The following is a 22,314-nucleotide window of genomic DNA, read 5'->3' as shown; positions in this document are numbered from 1 at the left end:
GCTGGTCAATAATCTCTGTCCTGTCCCCTAGTTCAATTCTTTTCTGGTTTATTTTCTACATGAATTCTAGTCTTCAAGTCTATTTCTACCAGAATTAGGGAAAAATTAATTTATTAATTATTTTACAACAAATGGTAACATTTATTTATGGACATTGCTGAAGGATTTGGCTCTCATGTAAAATCATTTTAAATTACACTAGTACCATATTTAAGAAATTTCCTGTAAGGTCGGTGGATTATGGGGGATGGTCACGTGGGGAACCCAGACCCGGGAACTTTGGCTAGGACTGCCCACAACCAAGTGCTCCAAAAGAAGCTTCGCAGAAGCCCTTTGGAAAAAGCGACCGTCTGCCAGCCAGTGAGACTTCCCTAGAGGGACCCTTTAAATATCTCCCATGCGGTTTAATCCTTGCGACTTCCCTGGCCTCCATCTGGCCTCCATCTTTCCTCGGGGTCAGGGAACCTCGCTGGGTGGGATGCTCTGTACTCAATAAAGCCTTTTGTTATTCCGCACTTGGTGGCTCTGGCCCCTTTCTTCCTTCTCGGTGGGGAAAAATACCTTACACTTCCTTAATAATTGCTATATTGGTCTCTTTGGAACTGCAGCGAAGGATACCAGAAAATTGCTTTAACCTGGGTTTTAATTTGGCAATACCATTTTTTCAGAATGTACTGTGTGACTATGATATTTTGGTTTAATGGCTTGGAGCATCCTGTTAGCTTGATTTAAGGCCAAAAGTAAAATTTAGTACAAATAATACTTGAAAACACACACTTACCCAGGCTTGTAGATTCAGGTTTTTTAATGAGACCCTAGGTGTAGTATTTGGCTGCAGCTCCCATTTTTTGGAATCCATTTTGAGAATGCACTGCTATTCCTTCTTATTAACAGCCCCTTGGATTTGCATTTTTAAAACAGATTATTGGTATTTTCCAAGTAGTAAAGAGACTAAGGAACACATTAATACGCAGCTCCCTTTTACAGTTTAAAATATTTCTGACAATACTTTTAGTTTTAAGGTAGTTTTAGCTAGAATACTTCTCAGGAAAAGTAATCCAATATTCCAGTTGTAGACTGTCTTTAGCTGGCACAACATTTTTTGGCTGTGACGAATGGAAATCTGTTGAGCTGAATATTGTGACCAAGCTTTAAATTGACATATTTCACAATTTCTGTTATCCTACTTCCTTGTAGTTAGGTTTAGCCATGCAGGAGTCTCTTTCTCTCAGCTTTTCATTAAGTTATACACTGATGAAACATTTTTAATTTCTTAGAGCATTTTTCTTATTTCTTTCAGTGCTTTTTGTTCATTTAGTGAAATAGACACAGTAAGCAACCTCCCTTTCCACCATGATCTTTCTGTTGCTATGAAATGTAAGTGTTGAAATTAAAGTTTGATTACTTTTAAAATCTACTGAAAGTTTAGTATTTAATAGAGAACATTTAATATATATTAACAGTAGTTCAAATATATAAAGACTGTACTTTTTTATATACATGTGACAAACTGAGAGACAGAGAGGGACAGACAGACAGAAAGGAAGGGAGAGAGATGAGAAGCATCAACTTATCAATATATTGTTGTGACACTTTAGTTGGTCATTGATTGCTTTCTCAGATGTGCCTTGACATGAGGCTCAGCTGAGCCAGTGACCCACTGTTCAAGAAAACAACCTTGAGGTCATCTCTATGATACCACGTTCAAGCTGGTGCTCAAGGTAGTGAGGTTATGTTAAAGCCAGATGAACATGTGCTCAAGTCAAGGACCTCGGTGTTTCAAACCTGGGACCTCAGTGTCCCAGGTTGATGCTCTATCCACTGCACCACCACCAGTCAAGTTGTACTTATTTTATTAATATATTATCTTTATTTTATCATAAAAAGAAACAAAGCAATGTTTATAGGTATCTCCATATGTTAACTATATTTTTTCTAAATGTCTTGTCTTTTATTTTCCCATACTGATCAGAATTAAATAAAAAATTCTCATATAAAATTATGAAGAAAGGGAGTGTGAGAAAAATGGCTTCACATGCTTTTTAATTAATCTGCACTCATTTCTCTACTCCTTTAACCAACATTTATTTGAGGGTTGAGTCTCATGATAGAACCCATTACTTATAGGGTAATACAAATTCAAATATTTGAAACATGATGCATCTTCTTTTTTCCTTCTTGCTATTTCCCCAAAGAGATGTTGACTGGGAAGTGACAGGCCTTGGAGAAAAAAGAACTGTGTGTTGGTTTAAGTACAGAATGTAGAAATGATTTATTTCAAAATATAGATATAAACAAATATAATTTAGTTGATTTGAACATTTAATTTAATCAGAATACAGCATGATTTGTTTAACAGCTGTTAAAAATAAGTTACAAAATGACATTCCAGCTTGCATAATCTTAAGGAAGTGTTTCTAAATTAGTGTTTAGTCACTTTCTACCACAAAGCAATTATTTTTTATTTATTTTTTGTCAGAAGTTCTATCTTACCAATGTTTACTTGTCCAAGTTCAATCCAAAGTTCTTTAAAAATATTTGACATGGAGGCACTGAAATTCCCTTGCAGGCTGGAGGCAATATCTATTCCACACTCCAGTGTTTCATAACCTGTTCAGTAGAATAATAAAAGGTTTCCAGCACTGACACTGAGCAACCATGTATACTAAAGGGTCAAGTGCATTCAGGCTAATAAAAGAGTATTGACAGCTATACAAATCCATCTCCAATTTTATAATATAACTAGTCAAAAATTAGTCTAGATACAAGAAGTTTTAAACAACGTTTTTTCCCTCTTCTTTTCCAAGTGAGAGGAGGGGAAATACAGAGACAGACTCCACATGCATCACAACTGGGATCCACCCAGCAACCCCGTCTGGGGCTCATGCTCTGCCCATCAGTGAGTATGCTCACAATGGAGCTATTTTTGTGCTTGAGACAGAGGCTCCACAGAGCTATATCAGCACCTACAGCCTGCGTGCTCAAGTCAATCAAGCTATGGCTGTGGGAGGAGAAGAGAAAGAGAGAGAGAGAGAGAGAAGGGGAAGGGAGATGTGTGGAGAAGTAGATGGTCACTTCCCTTGTGTGCCCTGATTGGGAATTGAACCTGGGACAGCCACAAGCTGCTGATGCTCTACCACTGAGCCAACTGTCCACGGCCAGTTTTGTACAACTTTAAACTCTATTTTGCATTTCCTTTGGGGGACTGTGATTGTTTCTTAAATCTCACGAAAACTTTTATGTTTACATTGCAATTTACTACTACCTATCTCAGGGGTCGGGAAACTTTTTGGCTGAGAGAGCCATGAACGCTACATATTTTAATTCCATGAGAGCCATACATTGACCTGTGTACGCCACGCATTATCCAATAAAAATTTGGTGTTGTCCCGGAGGACAGCTGTGATTGGCTCCAGCCACCTGCAACCATGAACATGAGCAGTAGGAAATGAATGGATTGTAATACATGAAAATGTTTTATATTTTTAACGTTATTATTTTTTTATTAAAGATTTGTCTGCGAGCCAGATGCAGCCATCAAAAGAGCCACATCTGGCTCGTGAGCCATAGGTTCCTGACCCCTGACCTGACTATTAAAAATTCAGGATTGCTATTTTCAAACCCTACATTTCTAAGGTAAGAGTCCTCAACTACACATGCTGATGGAGGGCTTGCAAATTCATATACTCTGAGACATAGTATAAGAAAATTAAGTGAATGAATTAAAGATCTGAACTAATCGGAACTAATTTTCAACATCACATAAATGCAGAAGTTGCCACGATATACAAGGGAATAAAAACCGAAAATCCAGTTATTTGAATAACAGAACATTTTATTTTTTAATGTTTGTGAGTATATACATTATAAGTTGACCTTCAAGTTCTTATCTGATATCTGAATCAATTGTTCAATAGCTCTCTTTCCAAGTTACTATGCATTTTTTAGTTTAGAAATAATAAAATTCACTTTTTGTGTATAAATACCTATGAGTTTTAATAACTGCACAGTCATTTGTGATCATTATCATGACCAAGAGGTAGACTAGTTCTATCATGTCTCAGAACATTCCTTTCCAAAAAGTAGAAACCAAACAAATATCCTTAAATAGGTTTGTGGGTATACCACACAAATTTAAGATTTATATTAAATTGTTTATTTTATCGCCAGCCCCATCATATCACTTGCTACCTTCACAATTATACTTACTTCCATATAAAATTCTAGCCCTACTTCAATTCAACCATCTGTGTACTCTGCTCTTGTATCTGGATTGCAGAGTGTAGGCGTGCCTAGGAGATACCGCTGGTTTCCTTCCAGAGCACCGCGGCAAAACAAATAACATCTTATTGCTGGTGGAATGTCTTCCTTCAATTTTTTAAAATAACACAATATTTGTGATGTGTGATAAAATGAAGTGTGTCTGTAATTATGAAGAGAAATTCTACAAATGCATAAACTGCTGATACTACAGTTTAAAGCTTTCAATTTTAACAGCTAATTTTCTCTTAACATTCTTTCCATTTCTACTTTTGCTCTCATATTTGAGCTGTGGTTCTGCCTCACTTGGGACCTGCAATAGACTGTAAACTGATGTTTTCTCTTCAGTTTTTCCCATGACACCCAATGTACCTCATTTTTCCTTACCCCACCCCATTCCACTTTATTTTAACTACCAGAAAAACTTTTATAAAACACAAAGCCACTGCTTATCTTTCAATATCTCCTCAGAATCTAGAAAGTAACAGAGTTTGAGCTACTTAGCATGGTCCACCAGATTCTTCACTAATAACTGCAATCTTTTTTCTTTCTTTTAGCGAGAAAGAGACAGACAGAGAGAAACAGATAGACAAAAAGGGATAGAGATGAGAGGTATCAATTCATAGTTGTGGCACTTTATTGTTCATTGATTGCTTCTCATATGTGCCTTGATGGGAGCAGGGGGCTTCAGCCGAGCCAGTGACTCTTTGTTCAAGCCAGTGACTTTTGAACTCAAGCCAGTGACCATGGTGTCATGTTTATGATTCCCTCCTCAAGCCAGGGACCTTGGGGTTTCAAAACTGGGTCCTTAGTGTATCAGGCTGATGCTTTATCCATTGCGCCACCTCCTGGTCAGGCTAATACCTGCTATGATTTTTCACATCTTGTTCACGAGCATTCAGTACTGCAATAATAATACATCGCTTGAAGTTTCCTGACAGCACCTTAAAACTCCTGGTCTTTGTTCATGTCGTTCTCTTTGACCAGAATTAACTCCAACTTTCTTAGGTAACACCTATTTTTCCTCCAAAACTTAACTCAACTGTGGCTTCCTGTAGCCATCTTACTTCTCCTGTCTTAATTGAATCCATGTTTTGTGTATCCCAGAGCACCTTTACATTCACAATCATTGTTTCTACAGCTATAAATAGTAATTTTGGGTTTATTTATCTATGTACCTCAAAAAAACTATTTTTTTTGTTGCAGGGACAATATCTTTTATTTCTATGTTGTTTTGTATTTACCAAAGTATTCAAATTGTACTTGTTGACTACATGTTCATATTGCACAATTTTAAACCAAATAATAAAGTTAAACAAGTACTCAAGAGCTATTTAAGAAAATCAATATTGCACATTTGAGTGTATAATTCTTCCAGACTACATTTAAAAGAGGAGTTACATACTATTAAGACCAGAATTTAAAAATAAGTCAAATTTACTTGAAAGCTTTAATTAACTTTTTCCTGATTACCACAGAATTTTTAAATGCTTAAGTTCAAAACATAATAAATGAGATTTATTTGGCATTTAAAATTAAATGATTATTTAGTAATTCAATTTTCTTGAATTTGCCAATCATTTCTGGCAGGAAGACAGGCTCCACATGTTAAAAATCACCTACTTGAAAAATCTGATAAATGTGACAATTATTTAGAATGATTTAAAATAAGACCTAATAATTTCTGAAAATCTAATAAATATTTTTTTCCTTTCCATGTTTTAGAGATTTACATTTATTTTATTTTGAAGTCCTATTAATTATGATTTATTGAATAAAAAGAGTATTTTGCTTTGCACTCTAATTTTTCGTGTTTCTGGCACATATAGTAAATAACATTTTTATCATATGTGTATGTAGTACAGATAGTCTTCAACATTCCCATTTTACTGAATTACAATACTAATACAATAATGTGAACTTTCAAAGTCCTCTTAAAATTTGATCAAGCCATAGGTTTTACATGGTTCTTCCATTATAAATAACTGTGTCTATAAATATATTTGTTAGTTCTTGAGGCTTACTTTAATTTTCTTTCTTTTTTTTTTCTTTTACATGAAATACTTAATGCAACATTCAACTTTCCAGAGTTCTCTTTTCAGGGTACACTAATAATCAAGCTTGTTTCTATAATCAACTTTTAATTTTCTGCTAGCAGATTTTTTGCATTATAGCTCATCTTTAACAAATCTTGCTTTAGTTTCTTAGAGACACTATCAGGTCTACTGCTTATTCTTTTTTTGTTGTGGTTTTGTGTTTGTTTTTTTTTCTCTGAACATGTAGGCCACATTCCGGAAGATACTGGAAGACGAGAAGTTATGTTATCCCTTGCTATTCTGAGCCCACATAATCTTAAGCTTAACAAGTACAATTGTTTAAGAATTAAAACATGTAATTACCTTCACCTGGTCCCGAGCTAAATGTAATCAATCTAGGATATATTATTTAAAGACAGAACAGAATTTAAAGAAGTATTTTTCATAAAAGAGTTCCGCACATCAGTTGAAGATATTGTGTTTTTCTACAGTATTACATGAGGTATAGGCAAATTTGAGGACAGTAAAGAAATAAAGGTGAGCACTTGACGGCTCATTCTTAATTTGAGTTTTATAGCAAATCTGATATATTTTATTTTGTGTTAAACCAATATTGACTTTACCATCCAAGGGAATATTGACTAATTCACTTGCAAGATGATCTGGGTAAGTTGGATGGCTGACAACATTTCACCAAGGCTCTTTCAGTCACATTCTGAAGTTGCATAATGCTACTCCAGAAATATTATTTCCTTTTTATTAGAACAAATTCAATTTTCACTGTCTCCTGGATTAGCACACATTTAGTACCGTCCAAAATGTCTATGGAGGCATTGATTCGTACCAAAAGTTCTCACAAATTTGGTCCTTGATACTTGGTTCTGTCTAAAATGCCCATGGAGACGTTTGGTCCATGCCACCCCATCTACCTAACCCCATGTGCCTTGACCAGCTAGGCTATCAAGGAAGAAGAATTACCTACTTGAGAGTTTTTTGACAATTTATTGGCAATGCAGCTTCTATATATCATTGGATCAATGAAACATTATACTTGTTATTTGTGTGTGTGTGTGTTTTAATATATTGATCCTGTAAACCAAAATTATAAGTAAGCATTGTGGACTATACTTACCCAGCACATACAGACCTAGTAGTCAAGCTGGCAGGCTTGCACTCAAACTTGATGAGCCTGTGCTCAAGCTGGAGACCTTGGGGTTTTGAACCTGGGACCTCAACGTCCTAGGTCCATGCTCTATCCACTGTGCCCCTACCCTTTCTTCCTTCCTTCCTTCCTTCCTTCCTTCCTTCCTTCCTTCCTTCCTTCCTTCCTTCCTTCCTTCCTCCCTCCCTCCCTCCCTCCCTCCCTCCCTTCCTTCCTTCCTTCCTTCCTTCCTTCCTTCCTTCCTTCCATCCATCCTTTTTCTTTCTTTATTTTTTTTGGACAGAGAGAGATAGAAAGAGAGACAGATAGGGACAGACAGACAAGAAGGGAGAAAGATGAGAAGCATCAATTCTTCGTTGCAGCTCCTTAGTCTGCTTAGTTGTTCATTGATTGCTTTCCCATATGTGCCTTGACCTAGGGGCTACAGCAGACCAAGTGACCCCTTGCTCAAGCCAACAACCTTGGGCTCAAGCTGGGGAGCCTTGCTCAAACCAGATGAGGCCATGCCCAAGTTGGCAACCTTGAGGTTTCAAACCTGGGTCTTCTGCATCCCTGTTTAGTGCTCTATCCACTGAGCCACTGCCTGGGCAGGCTCTACTCTTTCTTTGATTTTGATTTTGGTTTATAATTTTTTTTAAGATTTGCTATTTATCAAATATTAAACAGTTTGATTATTATATACCTTGACATGGGCTTATTTGTTTCTTTCTGCTTAATGTTTGTTGAGTCTTTTAAATCTGTATTTACTTATTTTTTTAACAAATAAGGAAAAAATATTCACCCTTATATTTTTAAGTATTTATTTTCCCCCATATTCTCTCTTCTTTACTTTTTGATAATCTAATTACATGCATTTTCTTTTATTTAATTACCTTCCCAGTCTTAATGATACTAAAATAAGAGTCCTAAAACATCTCATGATAATTTTGAGAGGTATTGCCAAAGTTAATTCAAGTACTAAAATATCTCTCTTTTTTAAAATTTACATGTATTTTAGGCTGATATTATCTAACAGGTCTCTCTGGGCATGTTTGTTTTATTGATTGATTGATTGTTGTCTGTGTTGAGCAACTAATTATCTGTATTCAAGTTCCCTTCCTCCATTCCTTATTATTCCTATCAACTTAAGCTTATTTAGTGTGTGTATATATATGTGTGTGTGTATATTTATATATATATATATGTACATATATATATATTTGTTTTATTCCAAATATATATATATTTGTTTTAACCATTCTAGAATTGCCATTTAGTGTTTTTTTAATAATTTTCATCACTGCTGATATTTCCTAACTTTTAGTTCATTGTAGGTATATTTTCTTTTATTCTGATAATGATAATTAAAATAACTGCTTTTAAAATGTTTTCCTGCTCTTTTTAGCATTAACATCTGGTCCATCTCAGATTAGCCTCAATTGCTTTTTCCTTCCTTTTGAGAATATTTTCTTTTTTCTTGGATAGTTGTTGAACAATTTTGGATTCTGGACATTATATATGTGTGGGCATTAGCAATTTTATCTTCTTCCAATTAATGTTTCTTTTGTTTGGCAGGCAATTTCTTCATTAAATTGAAATCATAGTCTCTGTTTCTTAGGTGGAAGATCAAATCAGAGTTCAAACGTTTTGTTTTATTTTTCTTCAGCTGAGCTCTTTAGAGTCTGCAACACACATGCATAGTTCATGTGTTAGGCTCTTTCCCTTTCAGAATTCCACTGCTAGCTGCTGAATTCAGTTTCAGGGTATAAGGACTAGAATGACTGGATTTTAAACAGGTGCCCTGTAGTCCCTCTTTACATGTCATCTCTGCCTGGCTTCAGAAAAAATTAAAAAGTGAGAACTCACCTTGGCCAGTTTGCTCAGTGGTAGATTATTAAGCCAGTGTGTGGATGTCTCAGGTTCCATTCCCGGGCAGGGCACACAAGAGAAGTGACCATCTGCTTCTCTACCCCTCCCCATGCTCTTTCTCCCTTCTCCTCCCGCAGCTGTGGCTGGATTGTTTGAACACATATGTGCTATGCCTGCCCCCCACACACACTCCACACTGAGGATGGCTTCATGGACCTCCACCTCAAGAGTTAAAACAACTCAGTTGTGAGCATGGCCCCAGATGTGCAGAGCATGGGCCCAGATGGGGGTTTCTGGGTGGATGCCACTAAGGACGCATGCCGGAGTCTGCTTCTCTATCTCCTGTCCTCTCACATGGAAAAGAAAAAAAAATACAATAAAAACTCATTCCATATAATTTTTCTTTACAAAGCAGAGATACTCAAACAGATTTGTCCTACTTTTATTCACATTTTTGTACCTTTTGGTAACATTTTGCTTAAATGTTCAGAGTTTACAGTTGCTATCTCAAGGAGAATCAATCTCATGAGGTCTTAATGAACAATTATTCAAAGTCAAATGGCCCATTTTAATGTAACAGTGCAGACATCTTTCTTATTGATAATAATCCTCCCCCTACAATGTCACCTTGGTATAACTCTTCATGACCTTATGACATTTATTGACCTACTTGTAAATTCAGTAAGTGATAGCTGTGAGGCAACAGATTTCAAATCGATATATATTGCACTTATATAAAAATAAATATTTTACAACAATATAAAACATTCTCCTGATATAGAATAAGATACCTAAAATATTAAGTTTATCTATATTTTTATGCAAAAATATTTATTGAGTGTCTATTATAAGGCAGACCCTCTGATTATAATGTTCAAATAGAAGCTAACCTAAAATGTGGAAGAGCTATATAGAAACATCAAGTATAAGATCTGACTAGGCACCAGATAATCTGAAGCTAATCTTAAACACTTGTAAATCAAAGAAAATGCAGCCTAAAACGCCACAGCACCCTATGATTTATGATTCATTATAATAAATGTTTATTAAACATTGAAGTGCTGGTCCTTTACAATGTTTTTAAAAATCTTCCTCATTTATAAAATTTATAGTTTCTTGAAATATAGTGATAATAAGAGTGCTTTATATTGGAAGTGGTAGTTGCTGAATCTGACAAGTTAATGTGAGATTGATCTGTTAAATTAATTCCTGTGACTTTGATCTAAACCAAAATAAAATGTCTGCTTAATGGTAGAAAATGTATGGTGATGATGTAATGTCCCTTGCTAAAATAACATGTGAAAATGCTTCTAAAATATTAAAACACATTTTAATGCAACATAATTTGTAGGAAAAACTACTTTAAACAGGAAAAGTTTTGATATGTAAATATATGAGCTTGTGTTATTTGTTAATATGGAATTTTGTCTGCACATAATTGAGAATGCAGAACCACAATGTTTTCTGTTTCAAATGTCAAAATCAATATCATAAAAAAGTCAATGTAGATTTCATTGTTAAAAAATATGATCAAGTTAGCAGGTCAACAATTAGCTTCTTTAAATATAAGTTAATATAGCCTGACCTGTGCTGGCGCAGTGGATAAAGCCCTGACCTGGAATGCTGAGGTTGCGAGTTCGAAACCCTGCACTTGTCTGGTCAAGGCACATATGGGAGTTGATGCTTCCTGCTCCTCCCTCCTTTCTCTCTCTCTCACTCCCTCTCCTCTCTAAAATAAAGAAATAAAACATTTACAGAAAAATAAATAAATATAAGCTAATATACATAAAATATATAAAAATAATAACACATTTAAAATATTTTGTTACAATCTTGTGTTTCTCATACACATTCAAACTAAAGTGAGGGGTATGAAGTAAAACATAAACATCTATTTTCCATATTCTAAGATCCACTTCCTAGAGGAAACAATTGCTAATAATTTTTGTGTGTAACTTTATGGAATTTTTTTACTTAAAAATGAAATATATTGCAACATTTTATTCCACTTATTCTGCAATTAGCTATCATTAATACAGTGAAACTTATGCGACATATTTTAATATTACCTTATTTCTTTTCATTGTGGCAAAGTATGTATTTTAAAATATTTGGTTATATCTAATTTTGTCTTGCTAAACATGTTTAGTGAATATCTTTGTAAATTAATTTTTGCATATCAATGCACTTCTGTACAAATACTACAAAAGTATGAACATATTAAAGATTCTCAATAGTGTTAACATAAAAAAAAAAACTTCCAAACCTGTAAGAATTTTTATGAATTTATTTGAGCCAAACTGTCAACAGTTTTCGGGAAGCAAAGTCTCAACGCCTTGAGAAAGTGCTCTGGGAAATGGTATTTTCACCATTTATTTTATACATTAGAGTCAAAAGGGGCAGACATAAGGGAGTTACATGTAATTGATTGGTGATAGACTAGGGAGGCAGGAGAAAACAAAGCAGGGAAGTTTCTGAGATTGGATAAAAGTGAAAATGTATGTTGCTGAAACTTTTACATAGGCAGGAACAGGACAGGTCACAGTTAATGGTTCACGTAACAGTAACAATGAGGGACCTATTGGCTTCTGCTCTGGTGGGATGTCTGGCCTGATGCAGAAAAAGATGATCTTTACATTTCAAAGGTATGTTATCAGGTGCATTATCTTAGATGCAAAAGACAGCAGACCTTTGAGTAAAAGCAAGCATTCACCTTTGTGTAGAGAAAGTTTTTCCCTAGGACAGGACTACCCACCATAAACCGCATTTAGTTAGAAAGGTTGGATTATTAGACCATCCTTTGTTACCTTACTTTCCTGAGTTCACAGGGCCATTGTATAAGCTTTTCCTGAGCCTGTTAGGTCCAGTTCATTGCCACATCTTGATTTCCTAAAAAAAAAAAAAAAAAAAAAAATCATCCACAATAGATATCTAGTTGTTCTCTCAGAAATGCTATCAATTTACTTCCCCAAAATCAATGCATGGAAAGGATATTTACTCTTAGCCTTTTCACAGTGTAAGTTATTATACACTTATTTAAAATTTCCCAATTTATACTTAAACATTGACATTTCATTTTTATTTTACTTTGAGTGTTTTGAACAGAGAGAGAGAGCATTTATGTATTTTTTTTATCTTTATTGAGCATTTGTTTTTCTTTTTCTTTTTCTTTTTCTTTCTTTTTCTTTTTTTTGTATTTTTCTGAAGCTGGAAACGGGGAGAGACAGTCAGACAGACTCCCGCATGCGCCCAACCGGGATCCACCCGGCACGCCCACCAGGGGGCAACGCTCTGCCCACCAGGGGGCGATGCTCTGCCCCTCCGGGGCGTCTCTCTGTCGCGACCAGAGCCACTCTAGCGCCTGGGGCAGAGGCCAAGGAGCCATCCCCAGCACCCGGGCCATCTTTGCTCCAGTGGAGCCTCGGCTGCGGGAGGGGAAGAGAGAGACAGAGAGGAAAGGGGGGGGGGTGGAGAAGCAAATGGGCGCTTCTCCTATGTGCCCTGGCCGGGAATCGAACCCGGGTCCCCCGCACGCCAGGCCAACGCTCTACCGCTGAGCCAACCGGCCAGGGCCTCCTCACTCTTTTTTAATGTTCATCTGTGCAACAACATATTCTAAGCTCTCATAGTAATGTTCATTCCATTCATAGGTGAAAAACATTTAACGGAATTGTGCTTGTAATATTTATTTACTCATTTCATAAGACTCAATATACCTTTGATGAAATACTACATTTTAATTTCTTTGTGTTTGTTACTTCAGTGAAAAAAACCCCACATATAATTTAAAGAGAAAAAGTGCCAAACAATCAGGAGTGAAAACTGTCATTGGAAATACCTTAAATAACAGTTTTATTGTTTTTTGTCAGATATTATTTAATATTTTTATTAATATTTTTAAACTCTTTCTTATAACATAATCTAGTTTTGTGTACCTCTTCTATTGTTCTTAAGTATTAAATGCATGAAATAATAAACTGCCTTTAAATATATTGATTTTTTATACTTTTTTTGTGCCAGAGACAGAGACAAAGAGAGGGACAAAGAGACAGGAAGAGAGAGAGTTGCAGCACCTTAGCTGTTTATTAATTGTTTTCTTATATGTGCCTTGTCCTGGGGACTGAAGCCTAGTAAGTGACCTCTTGTTCAAGGCAGCGACCTTGGACTCAAACCTGTAGCCTTGGATTTCAAGCCAGCGACCTTTGGGCTCATGCCAGCAATCTTTGGGCTTAAGATAGCGACCTTTGGGCTCAAGCCGCTGACCACAGGGTTATGTCTGTGATCCTATACTCAAGCCAGTGACCCCATGCTCAAACTGGGTGAGCCCATGCTCAAGCCAGATGAGCCTGTGCTCAAGCTGGAAACTTCAAAGTTTCAAACCTGGGTCCTCTGTGTCCCAGTCCAATGCTCTATATATTGTGCCAACACCTGGCCAGGTTTTTTGTTATTGTTGTTGTTTGTTTGATTGATTTTTATACTTAGAATGATCATTAGGGCAGAAAATTGGTTGTTAAATTATTTGAATCCCACCATTGACTGGATTGACTACCAGCTAGTGAGGAAAAGGTACATCAATTTTAAAGCTTCAAGGAACTAGATTCTGCCACTTAACTGAGCTTGGAAGCAGATTATTTTCAGAGATCCCCAAGAAGTGTCTTGTAAGGTGGAGACCAGGCAACCCAACTACACCTGAAAAACTTCTGACATACATAAGTGCGAGATAACATTTATGTTGTTTTGAGTTACTGTATTTGTTGTAAATTTTTTTGACAGCAATAGAAAATTAATGTAGTATGCTTTAATTTTTTCTTCTCTATATAGTAAAAAATAATCCCACTGAATTAATTTGGGTTTCCCTTTTATTTTATTTTATTTATTTATTATTATTTTGTGTGTGTGTGTGTGACAGAAAGAGAGAGAGACAGATAGGGACAGACAGACAAGAAGGGAGAGAGATGAGAAGCATAAATTCTTCATTGCAGCACCTTAGTTGTTCATTGATTGCTTTCTGATATGTGCCTTGACTGGGGGGCTACAGCAGACTAATTGGACCCTTGCCCAAGCTAGTAGCAACCTTGGGCTCAAGTTGGTGAGCATTGCTCTAACCAGATAAGCCCATGCTCAAGCTGCCAACCTTTGGGTTTCGAACCTGGGTCTTATATGTCCCAGTCTGACACTCTATCAACTATGTCACTGTGTCAGGCCCTTTTATTTTATTTTTGATGTATTACACATTTGATGGAAAAATAAACTTTATCATAGACAGTCTTGAAACAAGTTGTGACTGCTAAATATAGAACCTATATGCTGACTTCAATTATCAAATGATATTAAAGGAATTGCTACTGGAAAGTCATGTCAATATACTATTCGTCTATCTTTATCTTCTTTTGTTATCATTGTATATAAACCCTTCACACCTGGTCTCACAGATATTTAGCAGGCAAACCATGCTTCACCTCCAAAAACATGAAACAACAAATAGAAAAGCTAACGCCAGTTAGGAGCTGAGGTTTACAGTAAAACCAATCATCTTATTAAAAACTGCGGTGATGCTATATACATGAATTGGAAATTTTGTAACACTGAGGATAAAATATTTTGACAAACATTCTGAGGAAGATATAACTTATAGATACTTGGGAAATTATCATGTTATTTTTAGACCAAAAGAGTGAATGTAATTTATGTGGAAAGCTTATCCATAATAATTTTTTGTATAAAGTAGAATAATTTAAATAAAAATAATTTGTACTCAAGAAAAAAACAGTGATACAATTAATAAAGTGCTTATAATTTATGGGTTAAAAATCAGATCTTTGAATCTGAAGGGATATACGTTACGTTTCACTGAGTAATTTTATTATTTTCTTTAAACTTAAATCATGGAGGCTTTAGTTAGTGCTTAAAGTGCCAACCTAAAATATATTGAGTAGAATAAGGAGTTTTGTGGAATAACAAGTAGAAACTGGTATTAAATAAATATGTGAAAACTGAAGAACTCTTCCATGAATCTTAGCATTATAAGTTAAAATTTTGATATAAGAATATGATTATACTTGTAGAATTCTAAATTGATGTTTATCTCATATACCCTCTCCTTTTTAAAGCACAAGTGCTCTATTAGTTTAGGTACATGATACTTCAGACTGCCCAAGTACACTTTTGTTGAATAAATATTTATTGTAAAAGAAAGCTTTAAAAACCATCTATTTAGTGACATAAAAGCAGCAATGGTTACTTGAGTAGATTTGCCCTCTTTAACTGATTGTTTTTTATGAAAGTTATAAAGAAACATCGTATTTGTTTCTTTAATTATTTGATCAACAATATCAGTGTAGTTTAAAGCATCTTGTTTCTGCCTTCACAATTGAGATATAAGATTTTCCCTAATTTAGTTTTAAAGGAGTCATACTAACCTAATTTTAAGAGATTTCTCTTTCTCTCTTTCTCTTTTAGATTTTATTTATTCATTCTTAGAGGGAGAGAGAGAGAAGGGGGGAGGAACAGGAAGCATCAACTCTCATATGTGCCTTGACCAGGCAAGCCCAGGGTTTCAAACCAGCAACCTCACTATTCCAGGTTGACGCTTTATCCACTGCGCCACCACAGGTCAGACAAGAGATCGCTTTTGTTCAGATTTGAACAAAGTTTATTCCATTACTCGTTTTTTTTTTTTTTAAAAAAGAAGGTTTATCAAATATGTCAAACCTTTTTCTGCATTCTGGCTTCTGCTGAGGGGATGCCATTGGTTCTGGGAGATAAATTCCCAGCTTTCATACATGACAGCTAGTTTAATGCACAGTGAAACAACTACTGTGACTACTCATTTTGTTCCTAAGTATAACCATAAAAATGTTCTGTGACAGAATTATATCAGAGAAATATGTCATTTTATTGATAGATATTCCAGAGGGTATTAAAGAAATCTGTGCATCTATTTTTCACCTAAAATAAGTTTTAAGAAAACTTGCTTACTTTGTTTGCTCTGTATTGCTTTCATCTCATAAATTCATATTGATGACTCAGAAATTTTTTATGCTTCAAAATTCACTTAATTTCTAAACAAAAAGAAGAACACTTAGGCAAGCACTCAGAGATGACAGAATATTGTTAAAAACCTATTGTATCTTCAGACACTTCTGTAATTATGGAAATTATGTGTTACAAGATAACTAAATTACTGGAAGCATATAATAACCAACATGAAAATAGATATTTAAAACCATATTTTTCTATTAGTTTTATAAACAGAAGATCGAAGTTAACTTTGCCCATGTTAAACAGGTTTTTAAATATATTTTTGCATGAAATTATCTTTACTTAAAAAAGGTTTTTCCAACAATTTCTTCCCTAATAGACTGCAAACATTTTACTATTTGTTGTAATTATGCCTCTGTAAAGCACTGAAGAATATTGCAATATGTAGCTGTTTCAAAAGCTTGAGGCTCATTCACCATATAATACATATGATTTAATTGAGATTGCATATTGAAAAGCAGAAGAAAATTATAATACCCATGTTATTAACACATGGAGAATTTAAAAATACATGAATTATGCTTTAAAAAGTTATATAAAATGAAATTTGAAGATTCCTATAATTGAACACCTTGGAACCACTTAAAATTACTGTCTAAAAGCCTAGGTTGCAACGTTTTATTATACTGGTGATTAATCTTGAATGATACCACAGTTACGGATATCCCTGACAGAAGAGCTATTTTAATGGATTCTACATTCTACTGGAAAACGCTTGTAGGTTAGTAATGTGCAGCTTAGTTTTCATGGTTTAGAAAGTATTACACTGTGGTTTCAACAAAATTAATCTTCACTTTCTCATGTGCATATCTCTGTTGTTTAGATTAAACTAACGAATTAGGTTTACATGCAGAGCTTAAAAATGTAATTAAGTATTTTCTATCTGTAGTGTCTCAGCGAAATGACACTGGCTGACTAGATGAATTTAGACTTTCGTTTGCTGTTACACTATTGTATGTCCACCCTTAATCCTAAATGACAGCCTGAACAGAAAGTGAGAAAAAAGGAAGCTTTGTCAGATTGTGCAGAAATCTTTTAATTCGTTAGACATTAAGGTTTCTTAATTTATATTTTGTAGTAAATTAGCAATTTATGCATTTCTATCTTTATATCATAAATAAAAATTAGAATTAAAGCAGACAGAAAAGAGGAAAGTCTAAGTATCAAGAGTAACATCTAACAATGTTAGAGTATTTTTGATAATTAAAATAAAACGCATTGTTCTTAAAAAATGTGTGAAACTTGCTATGCAGGATCTTGTTTTTAAGAATGTCATATCTATTCTGTATTCTCTCTTCATATTCTGGTAACTGAAAAAAATTCATTAACATACATATTAGCATTAAAGGACAGCTAACATAGTCATTAGTGCCATAGCTCAGGGGTTTGGAGAACTCAAGTATAGTATCAGACCATGGCGCCAAAAAGAGGAGTAGAACAAAAGGATTTCAGCAGCAATTCTAATTATTTGCCTGTCTCCTAAAAAGGTACATAAAATGGTCAAACCAACCTTTTCATCAAAACTAATCTGTCATGGATGACATATTGTAGGCTACCTTTACCTGGTTTTATATTTATCCAATGCTATAGAATGTACAGGGTTTTTTTTTAATAACTGCATTTTACAGAAAGTATCTTTCTTTCATTCCTTGCAGAGATTAATGTGCCCTATTTTTACAAAGAATATTGTTTCATCTGTAGTTTCAAAAACATTTAAAATATAATATAGTTAAGTAATAAATAATTAGACACCTGGTGACATGATTCTGATCACAATGTTTATATCAATATATGATATAATGTGTAGACCATAACAATAGAAAGAGGTCATAGAAGTAACATTTTATATTGATACTTATTCTTGGCTAATTGAAACTCTAATAATCTGACAAAAATTTAGCACCTGATAATCTTCCATGGCAAATATAAATTTTTCTCAGTTTGAACTGAGTAGAAGTAATGCTAGGCTAGTCTGAATTAGTGTAAAGCAAGACACCTACATGTGTATATAAAATTTTAAGTATCCATAAGATATATTTTATTTGAATTATTCATTAAACAATACATTAAATTATTTAAGGATGTACTATGTACAAGGCGCTGTTCTGAAGCAGCAGGTGTATTGGGATCAAAGTACACGAATTCTCCAGCCTCATGGAGTTTATATTTTAGTGAAGGTGTCAGACATTAACTAAACAAATATATAATATTGAAATAAATTGTATAAGATAGAAAGTAAGATAGAAACAAATATATAATATTGTTTCTGGTAATAATAAGTGCTATACAGCAAATAAACAATGTGAATAAATAAAGAATAAAAGTGGTCATATTATTGATAGAAAGAAAATGAAAGGCCTCTGTGGGAGGTAAAATTTGTCCAGAGTCCTGCACAAAGTGAGAGTGATATAGAAAATAAAGCAGAAATTAATCAAGTTACTACAGGGTCGTCTTGGACAAATCATATTAATCTGCTCTGTATACCATAGTTTCTATAAATATGAGTGATGTAAAAATCTTAAAATATTTTATTTCTTTAAACAGATTCAAAAATTGTCTCAGCAATTGTGTTTATAGTCTCAATTTGTTATAGGTTTTTTTTCAGGGCTAACATAAGACAAAAAATATTAAATTGAATTTAAATTTTATTTCCATTAAAATGTTTTTTATTTCTTTTATAATCCAAGATTATGGATGTTGAAAGGGACCTTTAGGACTGAAATGGTAATCTAGCCTTCAGTCTTCTTTTCACAGAGGTAAGCTCAGATAATATATGATTGATATATGAATTGTGTTAATAAATTAATATAATTAATGATATAAATATGTGTGTAGTGTTGTAGTGTGTGTGTGTGTGTTCTTGTTCTTGTTCTTATTAAAAATGCTGTTTATTTTGGTCAAACTTTCCATTCTGTGCATCATGAATTTTTTCTTAAGTTACAGAAATAATTTTGAACATAATTCAGTTTCTGTTTGTGGTTCTGCCACTTTTCCTAAATGTATAAAGAATATTTCTTGTCTGACCAGGTGGTAGCACAGAGGATAGGGTGACAACCTGCGATGCTAAGGACTCAAGTTTGAATCCCCAAGGTCACCGGCTTAAGTGCAAGATTATAGACATGACCTCATGGTTGCTGGTTTGAATCCAAGGTATCTAACTTGAGCAAGGACTCACTGGATTGGCTGGAGCCCCTCCATCCTTCCTTCCCAAAAGCATGCATGAGAAGCCATCAATGGACAACTAAAGTGATGCAACTATGAGTTTCATCTCTCTCCCTTCCAATCTGTCTCTTTCTCTCTTGCTTTAAAAAAGAAAGAAAAAAAGAAAATAACTCTTTTTAACAAGAGCTCAAACTTCCCCACTATGGTGGCAATTTATTAAAAGCTGCATGTTAGTTTTGAGTCAGGAAAATGAATCCTATTGCACTGTGATGTCTAGTGTTGGCTCTCCGTGCCACATCATTGGAAGTTGGACTTCAGACAAATATAGGTCTCTTTTTTTCTTTTTACAAATACATTCTTCCTTGAGACATAGCGCCAAGGTTTTCTAGTTTATAAAGAGTTTTTTTGTTGTTGCTGCTGTTGTTAGAGGATCCAATAAAATTTCTTTGTGCTTTAATCTGTTAAGCAGAATTTCCCAAATGAACCCAAGGATGTCCTACCTTAATCTGTAAACCCTGTGAATATGATGAGAAATCTCTCCTGTGATTATGTTACGTTCTACAGTATAGTTGCCCTTAAAATAGGGAGATTATACTGGATAATCTAGGTTGGCCCAGATTATCACATGACCCCTTAAAGAGAGCTTTTTTTGGGCTAGGGGCAGAAATAAAAAAGCCAGAAAGATTTAAAGTATTAGTGAGAAACAATACATCATTTTTGGTTTGAAAAAGGGGGCTGGGCTATGTAAAAAGGCACGTGAGCAGCATTATGGAGCTGGGTGAAGTCTTGGGTTGACAGTCAACAGGAGAAAGAAATCTCCATTTTATAACCACAAACTGAATTATGCCAACAATCACAATGAACTTGGAAGTAGAGTGCCGTGATCCCACACGGCTAGTAATTCCAGGTCCTGAAGGAAAACGATGTGGAATTAAGAAAATAGACTCACCGAGAAAAGTGAATGGGATCCGGAGGTCTCTGCAATACAGATGGCAGGAACAGAGAGAGAGAGCCTTCAGTCTGCTTTATTTTATAGTGTAGAAAATTGAAGCTTTTAAGCCAATATAGAAATAAGGAAGTCCCTGATAGAAAGCCACTTATCTCAGGCATAAATAGGATTCCTCATAAGAGTACACCACCCCACATCATGAAACAACAAGGGTGTGGGGAAAAGCTTAATTCTGAGAAGATCTTAGTATTAGAAGGATGTTGCAAAGATCTTAGTACTAAATGGGTGGGAAAGGCTTAGTCTTAAAACTAAACCTTATACTATAAGGCCTTTGCCGGCTTACAGCCTATCTCCCACAGTAGAGTTCCCTCCAGAGCCTCCATATAAAAACCAACCCTACCTGACACCTTGATTTGAAGTTTGTAATACCATGAACACAGATGCCTGTCACACTGTGCCAGACTGATGACATAGAGAACTGTGAACTAATAAATGGGTATTGTTTTAAGCTGATAAATTTTTGGTAATTTGCTACACAACAGAAAATTAATATATTTCTCAAAGTATGGCTATTTTGCACTAAAATCATTGTATGTATATCTTGAAGACTGGCAACAGAAATATTTGTTGAGCAGGTATGGTATACTTGATAATCCCAAGTAGAGACTTTTTTTTTAATAATTTTATTTTTAATGGGGCGACATGAATAAATCAGGATACATATATTCAAAGATAACATGTCCAGGTTATCTTGTTCAATTATGTTGCATACCCATCACCCAAAGTCAGATTGTCCTCTGTCACCTTCTATCTAGTTTTCTTTGTGCCCCTCCCCCTCCCCCTTTCCCTCTCCCTCCCCCTGTAACCACAACACTCTTATCAATGTATCTTAGTTTCATTTTTATGTTCCACCTACGTATGGAATAATGCAGTTCCTGGTTTTTTCTGATTTACTTATTTCACTTCGTATAATGTTATCAAGATCCCACCATTTTGCTGTAAATGATTCGATGTCATCATTTCTTATGGCTGAGTAGTATTCCATAGTGTATATGTGCTGCATCTTCTTTATCCAGTCATCTATTGACGGGCTTTTTGGTTGTTTCCATGTCCTGGCCACTGTGAACAATGCTGCAGTGAACATGGGGCTGCATGTGTCTTTATGTATCGATGTTTCTGAGTTTTTGGGATATATACCCAGTAGAGGGATTGCTGGGTCATAAGGTAATTCTATTTTCAGTTTTTTGAGGAACCACCATACTTTCTTCCATAATGGTTGTACTACTTTACATTCCCACCAACAGTGTATGAGGATTCCTTTTTTTCCACAGCCTCTCCAACATTTGTTATTACCTGTCCAAGTAGAGACTTTAAATTTCCTTAACAAGGCCTCAGTATTCTGTTATGTTCAGACAGGGAGAAGCAATGGTAGTGGCTGTGTAGTAGCAGCTGATAGAATTATGTATTGGTGGTGCAGGTAGAAGCCATTATTTAAACATTTTCAATTTGAAACGTATACTTGTCATTTTGGTGATACTTCAGGTTTTTTTTAAGTATTAGCTATTGTTTTGTTTCTGCTAACCATTTGTGATTGCTTCTAGGTTAATTTCTTGTTGCCACATAGAATAGTTCCTAAAATAGGGGGGATTTTAGTTCTTTATAAACTTGGCAGATACCTCTGAGTTTACCTGTTTTATCTTTGGACCACATATAGGTATTGACATAAATTATCTTTAATAAATTCTGTGTTTCTCCTTTTCATTTACCAATCTTTCCTCTACTGACCCACCAGTGTTAAGAGAAAAAGATGAATCACTTGTTGGTATTCTAAAGTGAGATCATGTTCTCTTGCTACT

The sequence above is a fragment of the Saccopteryx leptura genome, chromosome X, assembly GCF_036850995.1.
Source record: "Saccopteryx leptura isolate mSacLep1 chromosome X, mSacLep1_pri_phased_curated, whole genome shotgun sequence".
Lineage (NCBI taxonomy): Eukaryota > Metazoa > Chordata > Mammalia > Chiroptera > Emballonuridae > Saccopteryx > Saccopteryx leptura.
This window is presented reverse-complemented; position numbering follows the sequence as displayed.